Genomic DNA, 16,307 nt, shown 5'->3' with positions numbered 1-16,307 from the left:
AACCTGCCCCACCCACATTAGGTCAAACTTTTTTGCACAAATGCTGTTAGCCTGCTAATATCAGTCACCTCAGGTTTTCAAACTTCATTTTAAGATATAGATGAGTCCCCTAGCAATCAATTATAATGAATATTTTTTATATATCCCTAACTATTACCCTTCTAGGATGTATTTAGTGGGAGGTGCATATTCTAAGTTTTGACACTACAAAATTAAAATGTTGTTCTCACCTAAAGGGTTAATGACCTGGAGACCAGTTACATACGTGAGTTTACTCTACTCAATAAGGCCGTCAGTTTAGTGTTGGAATTTTGTTGCAGCTCCCTCTAGTAGCCTGGATATTAACAGTGTTTCAACCTGCCCCTGTTCCAACCAGCCCGGGTCTCCCCTACATGAGGCCCTTATGGATACTGCTTTTGATTCAAATCTGAGTTCATGTTCTTGACTGCTCTCTGCTGATTATCTGCATTCAGGAGTGAGTGAGAGGCTTTTCATGCTTTCGTGCATACATCTTTTATTGCAATCATGACACTACACTCAGAGCAGTTGCTAGTTCTTCTCCCAGCAATCAAAGCTCTTTGATTATCTGTGGCTTCCAGAGGGAGTCTGTCAGAGACCTGCTGGCTCACTGAGACCCAGGAGTAGAGAGTGTGTATGATTTAGTGTTTTCTGGCATGTTCTTTTTCTGTGATGCATGTAAGATTAGTAATCTCTGAATTGCTGTGAGATTCTTGCCAAGCATGCATCCTTATTCATGTCAACCAGGAAAACAGCCAGTGCTTGCAGGCCAGTAGTGTTCAGGATGCTTGTGTGCATGTGAATGATAACTTATTGTCATTCATGTTGACTCGATAACAGAACAGTATAAAAAGGAGATTGTTACTTCAGGGGTTCAGTGTTGCCGTTTTGATTGAAATTGTATGTGTGATGGGAGCACTGTGGTACAACTGGTTGCAGTGCCCGTATCATATTCGGGCCCATGCGCCCATGGGGGCACGGGTTTGAGTCCGGCCCGGGTCATCCCACCCCGTCTCTCTCTCCCACTCGCTTCCTGTCACTCTCTCCACTGTCCTGTCAAATTAAAGGCATAAAAAAATAATGTATATATATTATATATATATCAAATGAGGTGTTATTGTTTTTGTTATTGTGTTATTGTTTTTGTTATTGTGAATGCTTGTGACTTGTTGAAAACGGGGCGTTTTCTTTACTCTCTCACTCTGTCTCCAGTAACTACATTGTGAAATTTTTACTGATAATATTGTGTCTCATCAGATCCTTTTTCATCAGTAGGAAATTGAGCCTCCCCAACACATCCTTTGCGCTGCTACGGCCACCGGTGTTCATTTTGGGGAATCATTACTGTCATGATCAGTTTTAAAAGGAAAGGCACTTGTAATTGCCATCATCTTTTGATACATCATTAGTCAGGGAAACCTGCTGATGATTGAGAAGATCTGGGATGGAGTTTGGCAGCTGAGTAATCTGTTGATGTGCACAAGACCAAACACACAGACACATACCCACACAGATAAACACACACACAATGTGCCAGAGGAGACAGGCTCATCAACTGGATCTTTTATAATTGCATCAGAGCACTTGTCGCTTCTTCCAGCATATTGTAAATGAAGGCAACAATGCTGCACGACTCTGTGAGAAACAGAGACATTGGCATCACATTGTCTCTCGTCTCGCTCATGCACTGCAGACGAGCCGGAGACCTTTAGACCTCTGAACAGTGAATACTGCCAGAAGATGGAGCTGGCTGTGGTTTTGCTCCGGTCCTATTTTTGGAGCAGTCGAGTGCTTCTCTGAGGTAAGGGTTGCCATGAACACCGTTGCTGCGGTGCCTGACAAGACAGATCCAAGCAACCGCCACCCCCACCCCCCATACACACACACACACACACACAGAGAGACCAACGGAGAGAGAGGATCCAGTGTCTCATCTTTCAGGGGTGCTGCGGCTGGCTGGCAGCGGCATGACTTGTAACATTTAGCACCTGCCCGCAGCTATGGGCTGTCTGACTGGCTGCCTGACTGTAAGCTCATGATGGTGAACAGTCTCAACACACATCAAGCACCTGTCTCCTCCACATTACACAGGTAATTCAGTGATATGGATATGTTTGTCTGCGGATTAGCTCGTTCCATTATCTGTAAGAAAATATATAACAATGAAGAACACTTGTGTGAATAGGGGATTATTCACAGTCTTCTCAGGGCTGAGAAGTGACATTTAATACAGTCTTACATTACATGTGGTAATGGTCAGAGTGACATATTATGAGACAATAATAAACACTGATATCATAATAGTCTTCTGTGCATCTGTTCCCATCACAGAATATGTCAGCCCAAAGGCACAGAAGGCTGTTGTTTTTTAGCTGTTGTTTTAATTTACTATTCATGATCCTCCCCTCTACCAAAGAGCAGGGCACCTCCGTACATTTTTGCAACCTGCTGAAGAATGAGCACATGCACCGATTATCATCATCATTATCCCAATCTATTTCCAGAAACAGTTATCTTCTCCCCCTAAAATCTGTACGAAATTACATCCACGCTCATTGAGTCTGTGATTGGGAGCCACAGGGAAACACAACACTGATTTGATGCTTTGGCTTTCGAAAGAGACCTCATGATGTTCTCCATTTCTGGAAAGAAATAAGTATACTTGACAAATGCAGTGGAACGTGACGTAAAAAGCACTGTTTTTATTTTCAATCTCTTCCAGTTGGTAATGAAACTTAATTGCTGTCCATTACAGACTCACAAAAAAAAATCTGATCTTTCATTTACTGATCTGTCATTTTTTGCCGCTAGGAATAACATTTGCTTGCGATGTGATTGTAAGGGCAACACATTATTTGTTTTTAAATGAGTAATAAAAGGAATAACATTTTTTCTAAATATGCGCTTTTGTAGAAGGGGCCTGTGCTGAAATTATGTTTTCCACCAGTTGTGTTAAGTTATGCCTGGGCAAGAAATTAACTTTTACACCAGTCATGTTAGGTTATGCCTGGGCGAGCAAATTCAAAGTTTCGTCTGGGTTGTCCCAGGCTAGTTAGGTTATGTCTGGGTGATACATTGAATTTTCTGCCAAGGCGTGGACTTTGGATATAGACGTGGCGAAGATAGTCTTTGACAAGAAATATTTGACTGTGCCTATGATTCATTTATCTGGCAAATAAATATCATCCAATTGAGTGGCACTTATAGACTTATTGTATTGCAAACCTGCATCATGAGTTAATGCAATTCATCTCAGAAGGTCCTTAGTCAATAAACTTAAATCAAGTTCAATGAATACGAATACAATGAATTTAATTGTTTGGAACAGCAGAAGAAATGGTAAATTTTATCGCTTAGAAAACTATCCAGACCAAAAAATATTGGCATTTTAAAGGCTATTGAAATCTTGTCTGACGCATTCATTAGATTTTACATTTATTTATTTATTCATTTAGCAGACACTTTTATCAAAAGCGATTTATTATGTCCGTTACATTACAAGGGCCATTATCTTCAGTGCCTTGCTCAAGGGTGGAAGCCGGGAATTTGAACCCACAAAATTGCATGCTTCCATCACCCCACCGCATTCAGTTTAAAGGTATAGCTTGACGATGTAATTGGTTGGCTTTTACCAAACCTTTCACTAATTAACATCAACCTGGCTCTGGCTCTCAAGTGGCTCTGCCCACTTAGTGCTTTTGATCACACCTTACCGCTTACTTTCCTGCACCTGCAATGCTGTCCATGCACTTCCGTTATTGCCATGAGATTCTGTTCTGAAACTCAGTGCCCAAGAGCATTTTCAAAGAAAAAACATAACATGGTGGACCTCTTAACAATCAGCTTACATCTGCAACAACACAGACACATCACTGCTGTGTTGGCCATGGCAGAAGCCCTCTAAAACCATCCCGGTGCGCGTTCTCTCTCTCCGTCATTCCTTTCAGGTAACTGGCATCCCTTTGACAGAGGGGGAATTGAAAAGAGAGGCTTTGACAGCTAACAGCCAAGGTGATATACGGCGCCGGGTAGTCAAGGACTCGTGAATAAATGACATGTCCAGTTCCTGGCAACACAACTCTTTACCTTTAATTAGTGTGGTTGCATATCAATCAAAGCCAAAATCAATCAATCAATAAAAAAAGATGTATCCATGTACTGAACATGTCTCATAAATGTAAAGTGAAATATTGCCTTTGTGAGAAAGTGCATTGATATGGTTGCATATGTGCATACATGCATGCGCATAGGTGTATATGTGTGTGTACATGTGTGTGTGTGTGTGTGTGTGTGCCTTTTTCCTGGGTTGATTGATCTTTTTTTGTCTGTAGAGTGGTATGTATGTGTTGTATGCATTTCTGTCCATCTTCTCTCTATCTGTCTGCAGTCTCCGAGTAAATGACCAAGGGAAGGTGAATCATGACATCATTCAGCTCCTGTAAATGTGAAGACTGACAATGATGTTATTCATCAAAGACTACCCGCAGTGTTGTACCACATTCATTTAAAATGTATGTCATGTGCCCAAGTTTGTATGTGTAGACTTATTACTTATTACTCATGTTCATACAGGTCCATCTGCTATGTATGTGTGTGTGTGTGTGTGTGTGTGTGTTTATGTTTGACTATGTTACTATCTTTCTTTCTTTTTGTTTGTGTGTATGTGTGTGTGTGTGTGCATGTGTGTTTGTGCATGCATACATGTATGTGTGTATATATAGGAGAATATATATATACACACACACAAAATGTGTGTAAGCAGCAGCCTCTCAATTCATCATGACAAAAGAGGGCGGTGATTACCATTGCAGGCTACCACACACCCCCCTGTGTAACCCCTGGACACACCACCCCTCCCCAGCTGAGTGGACCTGTCAGAGCTGAGCAGGCCTCTTTGTCCCTGGGCTCTCTGTCAGCTGCCACAGCAGAGGCCAATGCAGAATGACATGTGGTGGGTGGGGGCGGCAGCTCGAACCGCCTCAGCTGCGTGAGGGGTGATGCGGGCGAAGGAGGGTGCCAACACAGAGATGGATCACAACAGTAGAAACAGGCATGGTGTAGATGTGGACACACACACACACCAACATACGGAGAAATAAATATTTTATACACACACACAGACAAATATAATTCAAGCAATGAAATGCATACTTGCTCTCTACATTCAATTCAATTCAATTCAATAGTGCTTTATTGGCATGACAAAAGCAGTCATAACAGTGTATAAACATTTACAGACATCCCAAGTCTCGAGGAAGTTCCGGGAATCTCCCGCATAGCGGCTCCCTGATGCCCGCAAATTAGATAAAATCTCCCGGAATCTAGAGCGGGCGAGCAAGAGCGCGCACGCAAGACCGAGACTTCAAAGAGTTTAGCGGCACACAACAGAGAGAGAGAGAGAGAGAGAGAGAGAGGGGTGGTGCGCGTGTGCCTGAAGCAAGACGCATCCTGATTGGCATGTTTTGCTAAATCAACCAATCAGTTTTCAATGTAGTCAGGCTTTTATGTCTTTTATCCTGAATGAAATTAATCAGTTCAATGTATCTAGGAACAGGAGCGTCATGGCAGAGTCAGAGTGCCCCCAAAAAATGAACATTTAAGACCCATTTCACATCAGACCACATGATGTGTAGGCCTACCCTTGTCTCATAAGAGTAAACAATAATGATACTGTAGTTGCATGCTGCACTGTTTGTAACAGTGACTTATTGCCCATGGCAGGTTAAATGATTGCAAAAGACATGTTGAGGTGAGTTGAACAAGTGTAATTTCATGTGCATATATTTCAGGCCTAGATGGCTAGTTGCCAAGGCTACATGAAAAGACCAAACTACCAAAATCTACATATTTTATTATCAAAAGTTTATTATCAAACATTCATCTGTATTTCAGTATCTAAGTATACCTATAGGCTACAATAATTCTTTTTTTTTTTTTTGGGGGGGGGGGGGGGGGTTCTTCGGGATACCTCCCTGAAATGACTTTTTGCAGGTTGGGATGTCTGCATTTATGAGTAACATACATAGATCTAAACTTAGAACTTATAAAATATCCATAGGTACTATAGGCAATAGAGGGTAAAGGGTATATTTTGCTGCCAAGGCAGCAGAAGGACCCTCTCCTGAGAGGATAGCCATTTTTTTTATTTTTGTTTAGCTCTTCGAAATTTGGGTAGGTGGTTTTAAATTTATAGAAAAAGGGTTGTCTGCAACACCAAAGAACTTTCCCTCTGCCGCACGCACGCAATTTGTTTATCCAGCACCGGTTTTGCAAATAACGATGTCCACAGACAAGGTAGAATATGTTGCACGATTTATGAAAGTACGATGTATTGCGACATCAGATGCAAGTCAAATTTGTAGTTTCTTATGTCTCATTCCATCGAACTACAGATCCGCTACCCGATCTGGCAAACTTACATAGTGCGGTTATAGCAGATAGAGGGCCGTAAAGCGAATGCAGAAGTGCCGTTCACCCTGTTACAAGTTGATGAACCACTGAAACGATTTTGGAAACATTATTTTAAAGTACAAAAAACTCTTTGGTGTTGCTTTAATTCTTCATACTTTTCATAGAAGAAAGCGCTCCTCTGTCTCAACCTTCCCTGTCTGGCAGTGACCACATGTTCTTTCTTCTTTTGGCATCCAGGTCTTTCTATGCCTACCAGTTTCAAGGGTGTGCAAGGGTGTGGTCACTGAGCCTGTACTTGGTCAGGATTTGCCTCTGCTTTGTATCTCTGACAGAGATGAGATGCTTTGCCAATTTATAATCTCTTTTTAGGGTTAGATAGATTTCATCCTACTTTGGCTTGTAGTTTGGTTTTCTCCAATGTTCCAAATAATCTTCTTCCTCGATGATTTTATTGACACAAATTTGTAGTTTGGAAGCAGAACTGGTCTGAGCGTATTGTGTTTAGTTGTTGTTACTGAATTAGTGAGCTTCAGTACCACCTGGCACAGGGGACTCTTTTCTGGGTTTTAAGTTTAAGTTTTTAATGCCTCAAACTGGAGAGTGTTTTTGGGACTAGATTCTCTCTCTCTCTCTCTCTCTCTCTCTCTCTCTCTCTCTCTCTCTCTCTTTCTCTTGACGACAAACACACAAACATAGTGGGAAGCTACATCAGGCGTACACTGAAGCGTTCCATTCGCGTTGCGTCTGCTGCAATAATTAGCTGCCACTATAATCAATGGAAGTAGCTACACCAGACGTGATGGCGGCGGGTACGTTCAAAAAAAATAGACCAACTTTCTAAAATGGATTTTACGCGTCGCGAATGGAACGCTTCAGTTACGTGCCTGGTGTAGCTTCACTGTCACCCTTGAACTAGGTTAAAAATTGCTCCTGTGTCTCCTCCATTGTGACAAGTGGGTGTGTGTAGTAGTGAGAGAGACCGACAGCCGGTGACTGAGCCTTGACCCCAACCCAGTCTAGCTGAGAGCCTGTGAGGGCTGCCACAGAACACACACACACACACACACACACACACACACACACACACACACACACACACACACACACCACACACACATACACACGTGACGCTGACGGAGAGCACTGAAGCTTGCTGCTGCTGTCGAAAGCAGCAGAGTGATGTGATACCATCACTCACACTCTTGAGTGAGTACAGTCATCAGTTTTTGCTGTTGTTGTTGTAATCGTTTCTGTGTGAGATAGTGTGTGTGTGTGTGTGCATGCATGAGTGTGTGTAAGAGAGGGAGATGGAACATGTATGACTCCTTCTAAGTCTGCATGGATGAATATGTGTGAGAATGTAGCTCTCTTTGAAGTTCTGTGGATGCATTCGTGTTTGTTTGTGTAATTGTATGTAAGTGTAAATTGTTTGTATGTGGTTGTTTACTAACATCTCTCTCTCTCTCTCTCTCTCTCTCTCTCTCTCTCTCTCTCTCTCTCCTCCTCATATTTCCCACCAGCAGCTATGTTTCCCAGCACACAGATTAGACTATTGCCCCCTCTGGCCCACACCCCCTTGCAGCAATCCAGCATCGAAATAAAGACCTCCATGTTTGGGGCAAGGGAGTGTGTGTGTGTGTGTGTGTGTGTGTGCGTGTGTGTGTGTGTGTGTGTGTGTGTGTGTGTGTGTGTGTGTGTGTGTGTGTGTGTGTGTGTGTGTGTGTGTGTGTGTGTTTAGTGTTTGGTGTGTGTGTTGGTGGTGAATAGATTTTCCATGAGATCGGCTCACTGAGTCTGTGTGCCACAGGGCACAAAGCTCTCAGGCCCCTGCTTCTGTAACCGATAACGGAATGAAAGCCCCAACAAAGTCAGCCACTCCATAAGCCTTGACGCACACACACACACACACACACACACACACACACACACACACACACACACTCTCTCTCTCCAGTGCTCAAGGCGGCCGCTGCCTTCAGTGGCCTTTGTGCTGTCTTGTGAATGATGTGTGTTTGCATTGTTCATACACTCACAGAGCACGCTTGAGTTGCCATGAGGTCATCAACAAACAAAGGGCACATTAACAATAGAGTGTACACTCACCTTTGTAATTTTTTTTTAAAAAACTCCAAAGAAATGACTACATCCAACCACTACAGCATAGTGCTCAGAGATCTGTAACAGTAGTTAGATTGTGAGTTATGGATTGGAGCGGAAGATTTAGCCAGATGGATCTGATTAATATTGTCTGAGAAGAGGATTCATGTACATACCTGGAGCATACACAGCAGTCTAACCAGAAAAACATATATATTATTATATCGATGATATATATATATATATCATCGATATAATAATATATATGTTTTTCTGGTTAGACTGCTGTGTATGCTCCAGGTATGTACATGAATCCTCTTCTCAGACAATATTATATTATATTATAGAATTATATATATATATATATATATATATATATATATATATCAGATGGTTTAAGCAGTGTGGGAGCTGCTCTCTGATTGAGGGTGTTGCTCTTGTGTAAAGGGAGCTGGCATTCTGTCAACCAGATGAAGATTAGTAAAGACAATAGAAAATAGAAAACAAAAAGGCATTGCTGAATGGCTGGCTCAGGCTTCCTGTTCTCTCTCTCTCTCTCTCTCTCTCTCTCTCTCTTTCTACGACTGCCGTGTTAGGTTTCTGGACACGGGAATAATTACACTCTAACACTGGCCACGAAGTTACCATAAATCTAGCCCGGCCATTATTCCTCTAAGATCCTAAATAATCAGCCTGCCAACAGCGAGCACTTATCACCTCCATCAGCGCGCTCCGTCTGGATTCGCTGGCCCTCATTAACTGCCTATTGACTGTCCTATTGACATGCTATAGAATGCCTTTCATTCCAGATTATCTGCTTTTCCCAGCTTTAACAATGAGCGGCAAATGGAAGGCGAAGTTGAAGCTGAAATTATTTATGCCTCTGGAAAACTAGGGAGCCCTGCTGGCAAAGAGGAAGGTAATTACAGTCTCATTTTCACTTTTCTGTTGCTTTGCCTTTTGTGTTGACTGTTTTCATTTGGCGTTCAATGGTGGTTCAGTTCAGGAGTGAGAGAGAATGAAGGCAGAAGGAGAAGGAGAGGGGGTGAGAGAGAGAGAGAGAGAATATCCTGTACTTCATTTGTATGCATGTACAAATGCTTGTAAAAAAACGACATCCTAAACGTGGTGAAGATTTACATTTATCTTTACTCCTCTTGACAGTGCTGTGTGTCTCCCAGGTGTAGCTGCAGATGTAGTGGTAAGTGTGAGCTTTCAGTGCGTGGTAGTAAAACATGCCTCCACCCTGCTGTGAAGGGGGAGTTGGGTGTGTCAAGCTGGGGCAGCAGGCCATGGAGACGGGTGGTGTCGGAGACGGCAGCTCCTGCCTCGTGAGTGTCATGTGCTGCCAGGCGCAGCCATGTCCTTTACTCTTCAGCGGCGAGGAACTGAGGAGGGATTAGTCCAAAGAACATGGATGGCTGCTGCCAAATGGTGTGCTGCAGCAAAAGGGGGATAGAAGGACACTTTTGTCAATTCAGACAGCGACACAACAATATGTTGTGTTTTGCAAAAAAAAGGGCAATTTTTTTGCAATGTAAGAGAAACAGAATAGAACAAAATCTGTGGATTCGCCCTGTGATTTGGTTCTGGTCAAAAATGTAATGGATTCTTTCCTGTGACATGTTGCCCCCCAATGCTTTCCACTCCCAATACACTCTCCTCTCTACTGAGCAGACTTGTGGTCTCTGTGGTAGCACTTCAGGACACTATTCTGAACGATTCTGGACGTGGTTCTTTCACATGTACAGAGTTCTGACAACTTGGTTTATCTATATGTAAGTATAACCACTTAAAAAGGGTTATTATGACCGCCGCGCAGCGAAGCGGCGGTCATATAGGTTTAGTCAGATTTTTTTTTTTTTTTTTTCGCATGCCCAAATTTCCGTCAAGGATTCCTGGGACACTGAAAGACTGGGGTACATGAAACTTGGTGGGCATGTAACCCCACATGGATAGCATGGAACCGTCGTTTTTTTTTTTATCTGTAGCCCCCCCACTGGACTGGGCCCCCCGAAAGGAGGGTAGGGCAGACACAGTTCTCTTTGAATATCTTGAGAACTGTAGGGCCTAGGATGACCATTTTTTTCCGTATGCTTGCCTCCAGGGGTCATGTTAACCCATTTCATGTGCACACATGTGCACAAACAGATACACACGCACACACATACATTCACAGTAATCATACGTATGACACATACTCACACAGTAGACATATGTTCGCATGCATGCACAGGCACATACGCAGGCACACACACAAGCACGCACACACACACACACACACCCACACACACATAACATAAACATGTACATGCACACATGCACACAATTCAAGAATTTCTCAGAATTATGAACAGGCAAGATGGAGATGGGGTTGTATAAAATGAATTTTACATGTGAAATCTATGAACTAATCATGTTTTGGTACTTGTTGTCTAGCAGATACCAGTGAGAATTGAGTGTGGATAATGCAATTTAGTGAGACAGTTAGAATCATATAGGCCTTTCAGCGTGATTTATTTTTGTGGAAAAAATGTGCTGGACTGGGCGGCGGTCATATTTTGTACCGCTCTGAGGGACAATAGAACAATTAATTCAGCCCTTTGAAAGAAATGTGAACATAGTGCTCTACACGTTGACTCTTACCTTTGTTAGCATCTGACTATTATATGGATTCTTTTATGAGAAACTGTTCAGTATGCAAAGATGTCTCTTGTTCAAACTACTCACATACTGGCAATACTACCCTCATTAGCGATAACGCACAATGACCCATGTTGCTCCTTTTATACCCAGCAAGCAAGGTAGAACTCAACACAGACCCTGCTCTCAAGGCAGGGGTCCCTCCACCTGTGCTGACCCCTTTATGCCAGCGGCCGTCTTGGGTGAGGAGCATCGGGGCAAAAAGGAATGCCATCAGTGTCTTGTCAAAAGTTCTATTCAAAAGTAAGTGAGCAAAGAGACAGTCAGAGTCCCTGGACTGCACAAGAATGTTTTCCTCTAAAGCAATTTTGGTGGCCTCTTTTCAAGGCTCGGCGTGTCAGGGTAATTGATGTGTTATTGTCTGCGCTTTTCTCACCGCCTCCGTCTCTTTTAATATGAATACGTTTTCCATCAGCCACTGCGCAAATACTGTCCTAAAAGTAATAGCCCAGGAAGCTGATAAATATCAAAGCATTTGACAAGGAGGGTAATAGCCTCAATGCCGGTGCCATCTCTGTGACCCACGCTGGTAATTTAGAGAAAGTGCTGCCCCTTATTCGCCAGAGACCATGAAAAAGCGTACAACAAAGCAGTGAAACAAAAGCCGACAGAAAGTGTTTCATCACTGTGTGGCATAAATGGGCCTCACTATGACTGTGATATAGCAACAGAATGGGTGCACTATTTCTGTGCGCGATTCTGTTGATAGTGGTGGGATAGTTTACGTACACACTGGAAAGGAGGTTCTTTAATTTATATTACAGAGAACACTGGCACAGTTTCAGTTTTGACTGGAGGTTGGATCTCAGCACACCCGTGTTTACTGTTGTGGGGTTCAGCACTACTCAGAGTGTGTGTGTGTGTGTGTGTGTGTGTGTGTGTGTGTGTGTGTGTGTGTGTGTGTGTGTGTGTGTGTGAGTGAGAGAGAGGGCGAGCAAGTGTGTGCGATAGTGTGTGTGTGTATGTGTGTGTGTGTGTGTGTGTGTGTGTGTGTGTGTGTGTGTGAGTGAGTGAGATAGAGGGCGAGCAAGTGTGTGCGATAGTGTGTGTGTGTATGTGTGTGTGGGGAACTCTGCAGTGTGGCCCGTTAGCGGGCCTGGGTGGACAGCATGGTTGTCAGTCGGCCGTCTGGAGCATGTGACTGACCATGCGTGAAATTACAACACTGGGAAGTGAATGCTGCAACGAGGGGCTAGAAACAGACACACACACACACATATATGGCTGTTCCTCTCACCGGCTCCCTGTGTGACAGCAGCACGAAGGGACGTTAGCTCCCCCACCCACCCACCTCGATCTTGTCCCATCCAATCCCATCCATCCCCCCTGCAGGACAGGAGAACCGTTCCACAGCCACACTCTCAGCATGTCAACACAGAAAACGCTCACTGTGAGAAGAGAGTGGCGGCTTAGTTCCGGAATGTGCTTCCTGGGGCACTAAAAACAACAGCTAAACATTAGAAAGCCCTGACACTGAAACACTGATAATGAGAAAATCTGAAATGGTGAAAGATATCTTCCCCATTGTTATGTTGGGATAAGGTTTTGATATATACAGTACATACTCCCTTACCCACATATTCAGAACAACTGGTTGGGATTAGGATCCAGCTGAAGGAGTGTAATCATACCTCTGGGAAAAGGCGGCTGCACTGAGGATTACCTGCAGTGTCTTTAAAAAATCTCAGTGTAGGTTTGGTCCATTCAGCACTTTCCCCCTGAATCCTCCTACTGGGTGTCTGGAAGACCTGCACATTTCACGCTGAACTTCCTGGATTTGATCCCCATAATACTGGAGAAAGAGACTAGAAATCATCTGGGTTTGATAAAAAAAAAATAAAAAAAAAATTAAAACAATCAGTTTTACCGAGCTCAAGTTGCTAGTTCCTGCAGCTAACGCAGCCAGGCAGCTACAGAGCTTTGGGGGCATGTCCGTGAGCCCCATGTTCGTCGGTGACCTTGAGAAACGGAGGTCTATGTGAAAACTCACTGGATTTCTGCTTTAAATAATTGCTGACTAGGCACATCTGTAGGATAAACAACATACATCTAAACAATGTAAACATAACAGCTAATGGACATAAAGGTGGGGATGAATTTATTTTTTAGATAATCTGGATCTGACAATCACCAATTGAATTTTTGAGACACCAATGATGAAATACAGTATTACATTGTTACAAATGCATGTGTTCTCCTTGCTTGACATCCCTATTACATGGCCCAATGTGTAGATGACACGCGTTTCATGGCTGGAAATAAATGGAGGCTGGTTTCAAACATCTGCTTCATACTGTAAGAGATGAAAATAAAACTTGTGTCTCTTTCCCTCTCCGATGGCAGTTGATTCAAATGTATTTCTCAAATGCAATGATGCAAAGACAAGACGCAGACCTCATTTTAATAAGCACCCCGGGCGGTATGCTCATATCATGATAATATCTGTAATAATAATAAAGAAACGCTTGCATCGCTGGGCATAATGGAATAGTAACTATTTTTGCACAAAATGAAGCCACCATGAATGTGTACTGTGAGCCCTCCGTTCTTTTGGATTGAGACGATAGAGTGCAACATGTTTTTCTGATTCATATGCTTTCAGAGGCACTTGGTGGGCTTGACCTGCCGCCATCTCAGACTGAGGTCAGCCACCTTGACTGGCTTTTATTAATCCATCGCTCTGAGCCGGCTGGCATACGGTCAGGGAGTGGAATTGGCAGTGAGGGGGCAGCCAGGCTCAGACCCAGGTGGCCATAAAGGGGAGCGAGATGGGATTTCAAGCTCGTCAAAATAAGAAATTTTTCACTCTTCCTCCCCCACCCTATTTCTCTCTTGCTCTGTCGTTCTGTCTTTCCTCTCAAACAATGTGTGCCTGTGGTGTCCACGACCATGGCAACCCTGACCCTGACAAGGAGGCGGACGTTCTGCCCCTCAACAGCCCCCTCTCCCCGGACAATTGTATTACAACTACAATTGTAGTACCCTATCCCATCTATAGTATTCTATATCTGTCTATACGGTTCATACTGAATATCCATATTTATTCTGTTTTTATAGTATGTTAACACACTGCAGATATATATATATATTATTTGTATTAATCTTATAATGTTACTGTTACTACACTGCACATATCTGTACATGTTGTTCATATACTGTTCTTACTGCATATCCATATATATTCTGCTCTTATAAGGCTACTGATAATACATTGCATATGTATATTTATATTTCATTTATATTACTGTAAACCATACCACTTTCTTAACTGTATACTACTGTCTACACTGCACTATATATCTTATACTGTTTATACTGCACCACCTGTCTATACTGTGTATATCACAGTACACTTTTCTGCTTTTTTGCACTTCTGATAAGACGGAAATTGCATTTCATTGTCTCTGTACTTGTACTCTGTACAATGACAATAAAGTTGAATCTAATCTAATCTAATAAAGCAATACATCCATCCTCAAGAAATGGTCTGTCCAGTCTTCTCGGGTCAACCGAATCATGGATTGTGGAGAGACTTGGTTTTCAATACATTGAAGGCATTCTGAATCCTGAATCATGAGTTCAATGTCAGTTGATTTTGTTTGCACAATAGTGTGTATGTTTCTGTGAACAGCAATTACAAAATGTCCATTCATCATACATGCGTATAGTTTTAATAGAGTACTATACTATCCTCCACTGTCATAGCATTATGTATTCGAGAGGTCCCCTGTGCTTTTAAATAAAGTGTAAAAGTAATCAATATTAACTCAAGACCGGTGGATTTTTATTTAATAAAACCTCAAGCTATTTCACACAGTGACTTTGATTCTTCCGATGATGAAGTGGTTCATTATGAACGATTTGGTCCGATGACATCACATTCCCAGGTGTCTCGGTTCATATTTCTGTTCAGCAGAATATCCCAGGCGACTGCTCCTTAGCCAACCGCCCACCGTGGCCACCAAGGACTGGGCAGCAGCAGGCATGGCAGAGGCTGACAGGCCAGAAAGAGGCATTAGCCTAATGAATTCCTCTGTTTGCCACATAATTTCCTTGTCATGTGGTAAAAGGCGTCTGGAGACTTCTCGAGTGTCCTCATGTGATCTCGCCTCGCGTTCGTGACAGAGCAGTTTTAATTTGGGCCACTGACCCCTCGCCAAAACGACTGCTCTCTGCCACAGCAGCGTTTTAAGTGTCTGGCATTTGGAGAACAAAAGAGGCTCCTGCACTCTCCAAACAGGCTTGATGTGACTACTTCCAAGAACGCTTTCTGCTAATGGGCTCGAATGCATTCAAATGTATGCAAAGCCATGTGTGAGCTCCTGTTCAGGAGACCAAAGAACACAATGAGTAACAGTCTTGAGATGCTCCACATTAACCTTTCTCCCAGTGTCAACCAACCGGCCACATATCTTAACATTCACAATCAATGTCCTTTTTTATGGCAGCAGCATACCTACTTGAGGTGTACATAAACCATGAAACAAATTTGGATATCCAACAGTGAACAGTTATTCAGCTATTCGTATGGCTACAGTAATGTAAGGTAGAGGACGTTTCGGGAAAGCAATAAAACCTTTTCTTGTGTGTGTATACTGTAGTGCCTTACTCCACAAATACCAAATCTGCTCTTAGAGTACTGGCATTCTTATTTCCACAAATTAACACTATGTGTTCACCTCCATTTGCTTAGCTGACCCATGTGACCCAAGTTTTATTCTAAGTTTGCATGATTCTACACATGTAAATACATAACTAACTGTGCTGCTAACATTTATTTGGATATTCGATTATCTGTGCAACTCAAGGCCTAGGAGTTAGTTGAGGCACCTACATGACCCACACAACTCATAAAGAATGAAGATTTATGCAAACAATTTTGCAGAAAAGCACATGAATGCGTGCCTATCTAAAATCAGATCAGAACCTATTGCATGAGAAAATATTTACGTATGTTTTTCATTTGCCGATGCTCTTTGTACATTAACATTCTCAGAACCCAACTGTTCTCTCTAGATATGATCCATTTCTCTGATGGAGCAACCGCAATCCTTCAGCACGGGCCAGCTCTCAGGCAG

This window comes from Alosa pseudoharengus, unplaced genomic scaffold (assembly GCF_046254945.1).
Source record: "Alosa pseudoharengus isolate Yale_2024_CS ecotype anadromous, Long Island Sound unplaced genomic scaffold, YU_APseudo_1.1 YU_APseudo_1.1_scf_12, whole genome shotgun sequence".
Classification (NCBI taxonomy): domain Eukaryota; kingdom Metazoa; phylum Chordata; class Actinopteri; order Clupeiformes; family Clupeidae; genus Alosa; species Alosa pseudoharengus.
Note: the sequence above shows the minus strand (reverse complement) of the source record.